The sequence below is a fragment of the Callorhinus ursinus genome, unplaced genomic scaffold, assembly GCF_003265705.2.
Source record: "Callorhinus ursinus isolate GAN/ISIS: 27379988/994484 unplaced genomic scaffold, GSC_fseal_2.0 scaffold61, whole genome shotgun sequence".
NCBI lineage: Eukaryota > Metazoa > Chordata > Mammalia > Carnivora > Otariidae > Callorhinus > Callorhinus ursinus.
Window position 1 is genome coordinate 8557547 of NW_027397123.1, and position 13570 is coordinate 8571116.

The following is a 13570-nucleotide window of genomic DNA, read 5'->3' on the forward strand; positions in this document are numbered from 1 at the left end:
GGTTAGCCTGGTGATGGGTATTAAAGAGGGCACGTTCTGCAGGGAGCACTGGGTGTTATACACAAACAATGAATCATGGAACACTACATCAAAAACTAATGATGTAATGTATGGTGATTAACATAACAATAAAAAATTTAAAGAAAAAATAAAAAAATAAAAGCTCAGTCATTAAACCTTCAAAAGTTCAAAAAGGAAGTGGCTTGGGGTCAAACGTGTTCTCTTAAGAAAATGACTTTTGTAGAAATTCCGTGAAGCTAGATGTCAACTTTCCCCGTGTGTGCCTTTGCCCAGCACACTAGCATATGAAATAATTACCAACAGGAGACGTCAGTAACCAGATGCCCAGTGACGTCCCAGAAGGGTCTGCAAACAGGCCTTCCTGCAGAACCCCCTCCTTGAAGGCTGGAGACGGAACGCCGACAAGGGAGGATGCTCAGGCTTGAGGTTGCACTGGGCTCCAGGGCAACTTGGGAGATGCTGTGGGGAGGGTCTCCGTGTCTGAAGCTCAGGGAGGCAGCACAGTTCTGGCCACGGCGGGGGTGGGGGTGGGGGCCGCCCTGGCGGGGGCCTCACAGGACCTCTAAACACTGCCAAACTCCAGCTCTAAAGCGCGGGGTTCACACCCGGGGAACCCAGCACAGGTACGCCAACAAAAGGAAGGCTAAAGCGTCCTGCAGGCAGCCCCCACAGGGCCCGGAGGCCGCGGGGAAGACCGCGTGTCCGAGCGTGCCTCCTTCCCCCCAACTCTGCCCCAAGCACACGAGGTGAACGGGGAGCAAACCAGCTCTAAGGCGACATCTCTGCAAGCACCTGCTGTGCCGGGCGCCCCCCTGGCTCTGGGGTGCCAGCGCGGACCCTCGCGGAGGGCCGGCCCACACAGCACCCTGTGGTTAGAAGCAGCAGCTAGATCCCAACCCTGGAGACTTCCACCCACCGCTCCTTTTCCTGGCCAGCTCCCAGACTCTCCTCGCAGACACTTTTGCACAGAGAAGGGCTGAAGGAAGAGGGTCTCCCCCGAGAGGAAGCTCACTGGCCGGGGTCCCCAGGAGGCCTGGGCTACCTGGGACTGTGACCGAGAAGGACAACCCTGGTGACTTCTTCCCAGAGGCAGTGAGGGGCTCTGAACTCTGTCACCTGGCCCATCGGGGCGGCAAGCACCCGGCCCTGCGGAGCCCGGGGCCCTGCTCTGCTCTCTTCCCAAAACTCCGATAGGCCCAATCTTGGGTTCCACACTCCATTGGCCTTCCCGACAGTGATGCTCACGTCCCTACAGTCTGGATGGCTGCCCCTGCGGTCTACACAGGCTTCATCAAACACTTGGGACACACACAACATGAGATCACGATGGTCCTTATTTCATGGGATCCTTATAAGACTTAAATGAGATCAAGCATTTACAACGGGAACAGTGCCTGGCACTTGGGGAACAGTCAATGGGCACGCCCAGCTTAAGACTTCACCCCGAGGGGCGCCTGGGTGGCTCAGTTGTTAAGCGTCTGCCTTCGGCTCAGGTCATGATCCCAGGGTCCTGGGATCGAGCCCCGCTTCGGGCTCCAGGCTCGGCAGGAAGCCTGCTTCTCCCTCTCCCACTCCCCCTGCTTGTGTTCCTTCTCTCGCTATGTTTCTCTCTGTCAAATAAATACATAAAATCTTTAAAAAAAAAAAAAAAAGACTTCACCCCAAGCTGAGGCCATGCCCCACCAGGCCTCCCTTACAGGTGTGAGCAGTTAGAGGCCAGAAGACATGCTGGAAAAACTGCAGGACGGGGGAGGCTCAGGGACAAAGAGAACCACTCCCAGCAGCAAAGTGGAGCGTGGAACCTGCCCGGTTTTCCTCTCAATTGGAGAAGCAGTAGGCACCATCCCATGATTACACGTCTTGCCTTTACTCCAGACATTTACAAACGTGGTTTTTCTACCCAGAAATCTTTTGCAAGTGAACCTTGACAAGGAAGCTCTCTGAGTGGAGCGGACAGGCTCGACCCCGGATGGAGTGGTTGGCAGGTCCCAGAGCCCCCGGCCCCCATGTCCTCACGGTCTGTGTAATGACAATCGGCTTACTTGAGGACCTTACCCCAGTGGTTTACACAGTTCAGCCCCTGGAGCGGCAGCAGTGACGTCGCCTCGAACTTGGTAGAAATTCAAGTTCTTGGACCCCGCCTCAGACCTTCTATCAGAAAACGTGGATTCCTGTTTTCACAAGCCCTCCAGCTGAAGATCCACTGTGCTGCCTAAGGCAGCAGCTCACCCTGATTGTACGGCTGATTGGATTGTTCTGGGGTGGGGTCCAGACTTTGGTGGGTCGCAGACGCCCCCCAGGGGCTACTAATCAGCAGCTGGGACAGAGAACCAGCATGTAGGCCCTGGTAGCTCACAGCATGCTCCCAGAGCAGCTGCGGCATGGCCCGGGAGCCTGTCGGGCATGCGGATCCCTGTCCCCCAGACCTAGAGTCAGAGGCCACACGGTAACCTCGATCCCGGCACTGTGTGTATATTACTGACACCTGGTCTAGGTGGTTCTATGTAAGACTTGGAAAGAACCATGGGCACCACGTGGTCCAAACTCTTCACACCCACCCCGCACCCCACAACCAGGTGGGAACCTGAGGCTGGGTGTGGACTGAGACTCCACAGATCACCCTGCCTATTGCCTGATAATACTGGGGATGTTACATGTCTAGAGACACACATATTGGGGCCTAGAGAGGAGAAACAGAATCTTGGGGATGATTCCAGCATGTACCAAACTTAGGTTTTCACTGTCAATACTTTCTTAATTTATATTTTGTTAAGGAACAAAAACTCTGTTAAGCCCAGTTCATTCATAAGAGCATCATTCTGTGTTATTAACTGATTTTAGACATGAAACAATCCACACACATGAACATGAGGAAAACCTGATTATCTTCTTGCAATATTCTATGAAGAAAATAAAAATGTCTTTGGGGTAGGGAAAATTCAACACATACACCCCTCCGCCATTGCCCCTGCAAACACACACACACACACACACACACACACACACACACACACACAACTCCATCTCTGCAAAGTTCCCTCCCCTCCGGGCTGCACGTTCCTCAGTCTTGGGGGGTCATATCTCACCCACCAGGGCTGAGCATAGGGACTCTTGATAAAGGCTCAGCTGTTAGCACAGTGACCCAGAGAATAGGCCAGTCAGGGCGAAAAGAGGCAGGACACCCCAAGTCAGATGCATTTGTGGACCATCCTACTACCACCTCCTGGGCAATAAGCAGGCAGACACCAAGACCAGGCCAAGGCCCAAACTTAATCTTTAAACAGAAACAAACAAACAAAAGTCATAGATATCCCCACTTCCAAAGCCCATTATCACTCTATTCTCCCACTCACTCTGAGGCACAAAGGAAATTCCAGACCAATTCATTCCTTGGACGCTTCCCAAGCACCTAGTAGATGCAGGCCCCTTGCATAAGGCACCACTGCACATTTTTAACGACGAAACTCAAAATCCAAAGTCACTGCTGTCCTTCTTGCAGTGTGCTAACATGTCGATCACATTATCATCCTACAACTCAGATTATCAGGCTTTCCTTTGTGCAAAATGAATTGCACCAGAAAGCTGTAAGAGTAGGAGCCCAGCTCTGCTGGGCTGAAACCACAGCCAAGAGCTCGTGGAAGACACCGCTTTGCTTCACATCGCAACTGCACAAAGCCCACTCTGGAAATACAGTGGTGACAGGGCGGAAATGTCATGCATTCCCAAAGGGAGCAGGAGAACCACACCGCCGTGCTGGAGACAGACCCAAGGCCAAATATTCCCTGGAGACCCCCAACATCCCCTAAGCTTGGACTGACGGATTATGTCCATAATGCAGACAAATATGTAAAATCAACGAAGACTTTCCTCTCCAACGGAGAAAGAACAGATCACTGTCGACACTTGGTCCTCTGCATGGAGAAATGTCAGAAGGCTCCTGGTACCAAGTGCATACATGCTGGCGGATGGGGATGGAAGCAGGGAGCGACAACTGTCTGACCCCTCAGTAGCAAGAGCTGACCATCTGAGCCGGAGAAGACCAGGAGATGCCGAGACAGGCCCTGGGAAATGGGACAGCAGATGTCTCCACGATCGGAGGAAAAGATGTGGGGCCGGCCCAAGATCTCTGTGCTAGGATTCATGCCACACAGCATGTGATCGAAAGAATGAAGAGGAAAGAATCAATCAACACGTTTTCCTGTATACCCTGGCTTTCTTTCCTCTGGGTTGGGAAAATAATTCACTTTTTTTAATGCAAGAAGAAGTTATCGATTTCCTTCTAATCCCAAGGAAATGCTGTGCGTGTAGACATGCAGGCATCCCGGAACCATGTCCTTCTTCAGTAGAGTTGAAAGCCCGTCCCTCCACGTGGCACAAAGCATAGGTCTTAGCATTCAAATATAAGAAATCAAGGAAAGCTCAGACCCCTCCTACCACGTCGCATCTTCGTTTCCTCCCTAAATTTGCCACTTCTCCCAACGACAACACCACATTTTAATATAATTACATTTTTTTTTTCAACTAGGACTTGATCTTGGGCTTACGAAAACCCTAGTGAGTGATCCCTATGCAGAGCAAGCTCCCAGTGATTACGTTTACGGTGACGAGTGTGAGATGCAAGGGTCACAGGGACAGGCACATGCCTCCTGGTTTAGCCATGTTCAGCTGTGGCACTGGTACAAGTTAGCTATGTTTGCTGAGCTTCAGTTTCTTTGTCTGCAGAGTGGGTTGCTCGGGGGATTAAGCCAGATGAGGGCCAGCAAGGTCTTAGCACAGCACAGCGTTGGCCAACGTGTTCTGTAAAGGGCCAGGTGAGAAATATTGTAGGCTTCGCAGGTCACACAGCCTGTCAGTACATCATGGAGCAGCCAGAGGTGATCCAAAAAGGAATTAGAGTGCCTGGATCCCTAGAAAATCTTCTGTATGAACATGGAAATCTGAATTTCATCTACCTTTCACATGTCACGGGATATTGTTTTTCTTTTGATTTTTTTCAATCACTGAGAAATATAAAAGCCATTCTTAGCTCATACGCCATACAAAAACAGACAGAACCACAATAACATATCAGCTCACACCCATTAGGAAGGTGACCCTCAACAATTCAGAAAACAAGTGTTGGGAAGGATGTGGAGAAACTGAAATCCTTGTGCACTGACACTGGGAAGGTAAAATGGTGCAGCAGCTATAGAGATGCCTAAAAAATTTACAGACAGAGCTACCATACGATCCGGCAATCTCACTTTGGGGTATATATCCAGAAGAGTTGAAAGCAGGGTCTTAAAGAAATATTTGTATGCCCACGTTTATAGCAGCATTATTCACAATAGCCAAGACATGGAAACAACCCAAGTGTCCACAGATGAATGGATAAACAATATGTGGTATGTATACACACACACACACACACACACACACACAGTGGAATACTATTCAGCCTTAAAAAGAAAGGAAATCCTGTCACATGCCCCATTGTGGATGAACCTTGAGGACATTATGCTAAGCAAAGTAAATCGGTCACAAAAGAAAAGTACCGTATGATTCTACCTCTGTGAGATACCTAGAATAGTCAGATTTATAGAGGCAGAAATGTATAGAGACAGAAAGTAGAATGGTAGTTTCCAGGGGCTGGAGGGAGAAAGTTATAGGGGCTTATTGTTTAGTGGGTTCAGAATTCGTTCGGGTAAATGAAAAAGTTCTGGGGATGGACGGTGGGGAGGGTTGCGCGACAGTGTGAGTGAACTTAATGCTCCTGAGCTGCACACTTGAAAAATGTTAAATGTTTAACAGAAAGAGATAGTAAGTGTTATGTATATTTCATTACAATTTGTAGAAGTTTTTTTACATGTTGAAAAAATAGGCAGTATGCCAGGTATGACCCACAGGCCATAGTTTACCAACCCCTGGCTTAGCGTACAAAAGCAATGCAGTAAGCATCACCCCGAAAAAGAAAATGAGGGGAAGGATACCAATGTTGTATGTGGAAAGAGAGCTCAGAGGAGAATGAAGGGCTCTCTAAGATCATTTATTCAAGTCTACCGAGCACCCACTCTGGGCCCAATCATCATCTGGGCATAGACAACAAAAACAGAGGCACCCCAGGCTCCACAGCCCCACCCTTCCATCCCACACCCCACTGTCTAAGGGAAGGCGCCTGTGCATATGTGGGGGCATGCCCTAGGATGCACTGGGGTGCCCCGCGGGCCAGGCTGGGGAGGCGAGGCCACACAGGCCCGTGCATGGCTCACACATGGAGACACACCCTCCTTGGCGTGGTCAGGGATCCTGTCAGGGACGGAAAAGTTCAATGACTACAAGGGTGAGTTTAATTATATGTTGTCGCTGACTAGCAGTGGTTACAACGGTACAATTACACATGTACTTATCAGCCAGATCCTTGCATACATAATAAACCAAAAGCAAAACGTTAAATTTCAGTGGACGCTGAAAAATATAAAATGGAGCCATGACGCAAAGCAGGCCAGCTCACAAAGGGTGGGAGAGAAAAATCACGAAGCTCCCCTCTGCCTTTTCAGGAGCTGCCTGTTCCCACCCACCACGACCACGTGGCATCCATCCCTGGAATTCGCTCCCCGAACACCAAGTAAATCCCAAACCCCAGTGGCGTGTCAACAATACTCCTTCACAAAGGGGAAGCTGACTTTGGAAACTCACCACCTTTCTGAAGCTCTGTGAACTGGCTAACCACCACGGGCCCCAGGGGTGCCAGCAAGACCGCACGCCTGGCAGCGCCGGGGGGCTCCTCGCTCTGGTGTGAGTCCGAGGGGAAAAGGCTCATTATCTGAAAATGGCCCATACTTTCCTTAATCTTGAATACATAGAGAGAGGGGAAAAGTTGACTAAGCAGAGAAAATGCAAATAAATAGCAGCAACACGCGTGTATCAAACGCCTACTTGGAGCCAGGCATTGTTTTAAGCACATTACATGGATTAGTTGTGTAATCTATTATGTTGTCACTATTGTCATTCCCCAGTTTACAGATGACAAAACTGAGGCACAAGACTAAGTCCCTTGACAGATGGTCCCGCAACTCGTGAGTGAGGGAAGCCAGGGTCCTAACCAGGAGACCTGAGGTTCCAGAGTCCATACCTTTGCTATAGGTTGCCAGGTCTAGGGGTCATTTCTCTCTCTTCTGGTTGTGTGGCTTTTACACCAGTGAGGCTATGATGTTCACTGTGCAATAATTTACAAGTCAAGCATATGGTGACATTTTGCCCTCATCACTGGGAATAAGTTTCCAGTAGACAGTGTCTACTGTGTCTGGCCTTGGGATCCCCACCGCCCAGAGCCTCAGCCTGTCTCCTCGGGATGGCTGACCCCACAGGGCACTGCCCAGTCCCACAGAGATCAGGCAAGGAGAATCTGTACAGGACACACGAGAGCCTCTAAAAGAACATGAAATACAATATAAATTAGAGTCTCGCCCAGGAGACAGACAGCTAGTCATCTGGACAGGAAGTCTTCTGAGCCTCATAAACTCCTTGTCCATGCACCACATTGAAAGAGGTCACCTTCTCCTGCTCTGTCTCCAGGTGTTCAGTCTCGGTCTTCTCTGTATGTGCCTTCGTGGACGTCTAAAGATATTTATACAAGGCACCCATGTTGTTTCAACTTACAGAGATTGCCTGGCACAGTTCTAAACATATTTTTCTATTTTAAAAACTGAACTGAAAAGAAGAACTAATGAGAATGCCTTTGTATAACTGACCATTTAGATATAAAAAAAAATGTTTAAGAGGGCAAGGGATGAAGAGATGGTAAAAAGTGGGATTTCATTTGGATTGGTAGGCCTACTGTTCTAAGATTTGATTCAAGTTTGAGATAGAACCCTATCCATCTGCCCATCCACTTATCAAACAATCCATCCATCCATCCATCCACCCATCCATCCATCCATCCATCCACCCATCCATCTACCTGACCATCCACCCATCTATCCATCCACCTATCCATCTATCCATCTACCCATCCATCTACCTATCCATCCATCCATCCATCCATCCATCCATTTATCCATCCACCCAACCATCCATCCACCCACCCACCTATGCACCCATCCATCCACCCACCCACTTAATGACTCATCCATCCTGCCAGTCATCAGTTTTATTAAGAACCTACTATGCATCAGACACTCCTTCAGGAATGTGGAAAGCAACACCGAAGAACACACACAAGGCCCTACTCTTACCAGGTTTATGCTGTAGTGGGAGAGACAGACCAGAAACCAGTAAAGAAGGTTTGGTGGGTCACCAAAATGCTTCCTGCACCAAACATCACAATGTATTTGAAATCCTCCTAAAACAAAGGTAAATCAGAGCCATTTCCTCATTTGTTGTTATCATCAAAAATCCGTTGTAAAAACAAACAAGAGTGTCTTCTCTGGAAATGCTAACAGTACAAAAATGTATTCTGATGTGGCAGAAATCATTTGAGGGCAAATACTACAAGCAATATTTTTATGACAAAAGCTTTATTTTTCGTCTTCTCTTCCTTGATTTAAATATATACATGTATGTGGGTGCACACGTATCAAGTTTCAAGTATTTCAATATAAATTCTGTATTCAAAATACTTTTCCTGATTTCAGTTGATTGCATATTTCGAACCAATGTTGCAGCAGTAATTTTTGTTCTGAATCAAAAGCAAGGATCTCTCTCTCTCCTGTGCTCAACAACCTCTCCTCCCCCCCTACCCTCTAGCCCTAAGAAGCCCAAATATTCAAACTGTTTCAGAGCTGAGTGGTATCAAGGGCAAAACCTGTTCCTCCCCACGCATTTTCCTGCTAAAGGTTTTGGGGGCTGAGGGGCCGAGGCGCTGGTGAAAGCCACGTCACAAAGCATCAGAATAGAAGGACAAACCTTCCCACTTCGATTTGAGTGTGTAATTGTTTGAATACATCTCGCCTGTGCTACAATAATGTCATCCTTGGTTGACACAGATTTTAAAGCCCTTTGAAAAGGTGGAATGTTATCAATCACAGTCGTGATTACAATGGGATTTAAGTGGAAGAAGCTAAGATTCAGACCCTCGCAGGGGCGAGGCTCTGTGACAGAGGAGGGAGGAGAAAGAAGGAAGAAGGCTGGGTTTCAGCCAGGAAAAGGATGCAGTGTGTAGCCCTCATCCCCACATCTTCCCTCCCAAAGCCAAAGATGTCCCGAAGAAGGACCACAAAGCTCTGCAACTCCAGCTGGAGTGAGTTCCCCCAAAATCCATCTTCTTGTGTTCCTACCACCTCGGACCTGTGGTTCTCAACTGGGGATGGTTGTGCCGCCGCCCACCCTCCCAGGAGACAGCTGGTAATTTCGGAAGACATTTTTGGTTGTCACAGCTTCGGGGAGTTGGGTATACAACTGACATCTGAGTGTATGAAGACCAGGGATCCTGCTAAACGTCCGACAGTGCACAGAAGGGTCCCTGTAGCAAAGAGTAACCCAGCCCATGTCAACAGCACTGAGGCCAAGAAACCCTGCCTCAGATGCAGAGAGGCTGAGCCAGAGACGGAGGGTGGGGGCAAACCCCAGAAAAAGGGGCTTGAAGCTTCCTCCTCCACTGACTCTGCTACCCTCCTGTTCACCAGCAGACCAAGGCAGGTGACAGAAGAGAGGATAAAACGGGAGAGGAAGAAAGGACTCTTTGAGACAAATTACTTTTTTGCCTTTTGATCTAAAACACACCTTCCTTATTACGTGTCAGAAGGGACTGGCAACCCAGCAATTTTTTTTTTTCTTCAAGGCAAAACAACCCAGGAACAGCTGGTCGTGGGTCTCTGAGACTGTCCAACCTCTCCCTGACAAATCACAACACTACCTACAGACATCACACTCACCCACCGAACCCAATCACATGCCTGGATTACTAAGGCAGAGAATCGTGAATTTCATTAAATATGTTAAAGGGGAAAAAAATCAGCTTTGAAAAATAGTAATCCTGTCTTTCAACAAAAATATTATAGGAAGCTATGAATTTGGTAGATCCGAATAGGATGTTGGTACATGTTTTACTAAGGTAATATAATGGCACGTTATTATTAGATCACATTAATCATTACTGTGCCAACGGCACTGACAGCCTCACTGAAAAGGATTGAAAGGCCTGGTAATGGATATAAATTACCCATTGTGTGATAAAAGGATTTTTACTAAGAAGGTAAGAATAAAACAGCAAATTTCTAATATAACTGTTGTGTAAAAACCAAAATAAAAGTAATCCATGGTCAGTAATATCCACAAAATCAGAAGTAAGCACTCTCTCAACAAGATAAAGTCACAATAAAAAAATATATATTCAGTACAACGTAAAATTAATTTCTGAGTGCATCATTCCGCTATCAATTTCCCCGGGTACGTAGTGACCTCAGAGGCCCACGGTCGGGGGGGGCGGGGGGCTGGGCCGATGAGATCCGAGGCTGAGTTGACGGAGCTATCTCGGGGCGCCCTGACGAGGCAGCGGCAGGCATCAAACACTAGCACTGACCCTTCGTTTGTGTTGTAAGTTTTTTATCAGCTTCGATGCCAGGAAAACACTTCACTACCGAGTCTGCAGTCTCGGGTCTGAGATGACAAACACAGAGGGCCCCAGAGCCATAGGTGGTGCTTGGCTGGGGCCACCTGGCTTTGGGCAGCAACCCCACCAGCTCCCGTTCCACCTGCTGGGGGACAGCGACCCTTCCGGATGTCCCACAGAGAGAAAGAAGTCACCCTTGCAGGGCTCTGCCCCGTCGGGGACCCCATGCTGAGACTTCCGGAGCAAGTCTTCGCATCATACCTTCATCCCACCTAGAAGCCCCGGGAGCCGCGCTCCATCCCAGAGAACCTTGAATCCAGAAGCCTCTCCACAACCCATCTCAGTCCAGGGAGGAGAAGGGGGCAGCTGGGAGAGCTCTTACCCAGCACGGGGCGGGGGGTCTACAGCCCAGCGAGGGCAGCCTGGACGAGCCACAAACTCACAGACAGACACCACTTCAACAAACTACAAAATGATGTTCCTTACCAGGCAAGTCTTAAAGAAACGGAGCTCCCTCCTGGCTGAAGGGTATTCTTAAAGCCGTGGTGGGCAGGAACTGCAAAAATAGGACCTGTTAGCAAGTCTCCATGTCGGACATATCGACGTCAGTAAGACAGGTAAACAGCATTCATCCAAGGTAACAATTTGCCAGGCTAGTCGAGAGTCTAACAATATTTAATAGCCCCACTGCCCCAATTCATTGAGCAATTTAAAAATGGGAACTATGTGACCTTTGCTGCAATAAACCCAATTTGCTCAGCTCCTTTTAATGGGAAATTGCCACCTGCAAAAAGAGAAGGGGGCGGGGCATCTAACCATTTCTTGTCCAGATGGGACAGAAGAAATAAGCAAATAAGCAAATAATGGCTGGCTCGCTCTCTCTCTCTCTCTCTCTGTCTCCGTCTCTTTCTCTCTCCCGCTCTCTCTTGAATTCTAAAGGTTGAGGAACTGAGGAAGTACTCAGGAGTTCTTTTTTCTCCCTGATTTGAGGAGCCCTCTTCAGGAGACCACAATTCCCCCCACATTTCAGTGGACCACACCTGTTGGGTGGCCAAGGCAGCATTCTGTGAGTCCAAACCAGGAATCAGCCACTGACCCAGGCTCTGGGGTGTTGGGTGGCATCAGTCCTCCCTCCTGAACCAAGACCCAGAAAGCAAGAGCCAGCTAGGCATTTGGCTTTCTCCCATCTTAAGTAAGCCCCCCGTAGATGAGCTCCTCCACTATGACACGCTCGGACGAGATGGGGGCCTGGAGGGGAAGCCGAGACGCCTGCCCCCCAGTGGCTCCAGACCTGCGGGCTGGGGGGATCAAGCCAAGCCCCAGCCTGTGATATCCAGTCCACTCCCTGGGCCCAGCCTCTCCGGGCTCAGTGCAATTTGGAATCTAATCTCCAGAAGGGAATTTTACAGGGCAAGCAAAAGTTCCCTTTTCAGAAGTTACATTTGACTGAAGCCGAAGCTGTACATTCTGGTATCACAGAAGTGGAATCCCAGTAGGGGCTCGAGGGCACGTCTATGAATGGGAAACCAGAAGATGCGCTTGGGGAGGTCGTGGCGGCAGCCCCAGCCCACGATGACGAAATGTGGACATAAGCTACTGGCGCACAACACTCTGTCCAACACTGATTTCTGGCAACCAAAATCACGTTGGCTGACTGAGTGCTGAAAGTGTTTCCTCAAAGTGTCACAGGGACTCTGTTTGTAAACTAACTTCTACCTGCCTATCTTGAGACCTAAAGCAAAAGTTTACATCTCAACCATCTGCAACAAGGTAAGAAATCGTAAGTCTCTCTCTCCCCCTCCTTCCCTCTCCCTGATCAGATTATCTTCTGCATTCTGTTTTTTCTGTGTCATTCAACATTAAAATCTACAGAGATAGGAAAAACAAATGCTCGATGCTGTGCTTTCTCCGGTCTGTCCCAGGGATGGGCAGAGCAGTCCCCAGCACCCGGCTGGCTCTGCGAAGACTTGCCTTTGCTCACAAGACTCTTTACCTTCAGGGAGGGGGTTGCAGGAAGTGGGGGACAGACTCAACCTCATGGCTTGCAAAATTCTAGGACCATTCTCCGGGGGCTGTTCCCTTAGAAGTTTTGTGGATTCCAGTGACAGGGAGAACACAGGGAGACTTCACCTGGGGTGTCCCGTGCCCACTTGACCACTGGCTTCACACCATGGATCAGAACATCACCGGCACCGGCCATCTGCCCTTGGGGCCGTGATGGGAGCTCCTATGCCCTGAATCAGTCATCGCCCCAGCGCAAGCTCCATGGCTGCATTGGGAGCTGTGCCCTTGTAAGGGCTCTCCCGAATGATGGGGGAGGTTAGCCAAAGGGGGCTGGCCCGCCTGGGCCAGGTTAGCCCAAAAAGCTTCCTGCTGGGATAGCAGCAGAGCAGGTGTTCAGAGGCCATGCTGGAATCTCGGGAAAGGAAATCGAGTCAGTGCCACTGGTACCTTTTTGAACCATCTAGAGGGGCTCCCACGGTCCGATGTCGTTACAGCCACTGCAAGCGGGCAAAGGAGAGCACATCAGACCACTGATGCTCTCGATGTGGGGTGGGGAGGAAGGAAAACACCAGCCCAATAATTTTGTCTCACTCAACGAGAGAAACAGCTATCCTGATGCAAGTATTAACTTGCATTTAGAGAAAACGCTGTGACATAACCAGAAACAGGTCCCTGATGGGAGGTCTCCCCTCGCCCCTGCCTCCCACATGGACCCCGCGCTGAGGGGATGGAGGAGGGGGGCCACCCAGGAGACAGTGCCCACAGGCCCAGTGGGGTGCAGCTACCACCAGATCCAGGGAACGGTGGGACAGGGCAGATCACAAAGGCAGCAAAAAGCACGGCATGCGGCCAAGGCCAAGGTGGGCAGCAGCCGTCCCACCAAAGGAATCCCCTCCATGGACAAGTTTCAGCGCCTGGAATCCCCCCTACTGGAAAGTGATAACCCCCGACCGTCCCGTCAAACACAGGGAAGGTGCACATGGGGTCACCCTCGGCCACCGGCACCTGAAAGTCAGC

At 49.5% G+C, this 13570-nt stretch overlaps 1 protein-coding gene across 6 annotated transcripts in view; it reads right to left on the reverse strand.

Moving 5' to 3' along the window:
• The window catches only part of ZNF536 (zinc finger protein 536), a 420861-nt gene that overhangs the window by 356873 nt on the left and 50418 nt on the right, over nt 1-13570 (reverse strand). For 3 of the 6 annotated variants that reach the window (XM_073885151.1, XM_073885150.1, XM_073885156.1), the window contains exon 2: nt 11036-11105. The exons of the other annotated variants lie outside the window; for them this stretch is intronic. The gene's annotated coding sequence lies outside the window, so the exon portion shown is untranslated. The remainder of the gene's footprint in view (nt 1-11035; nt 11106-13570) is intronic. 6 annotated transcript variants of the gene reach the window in all.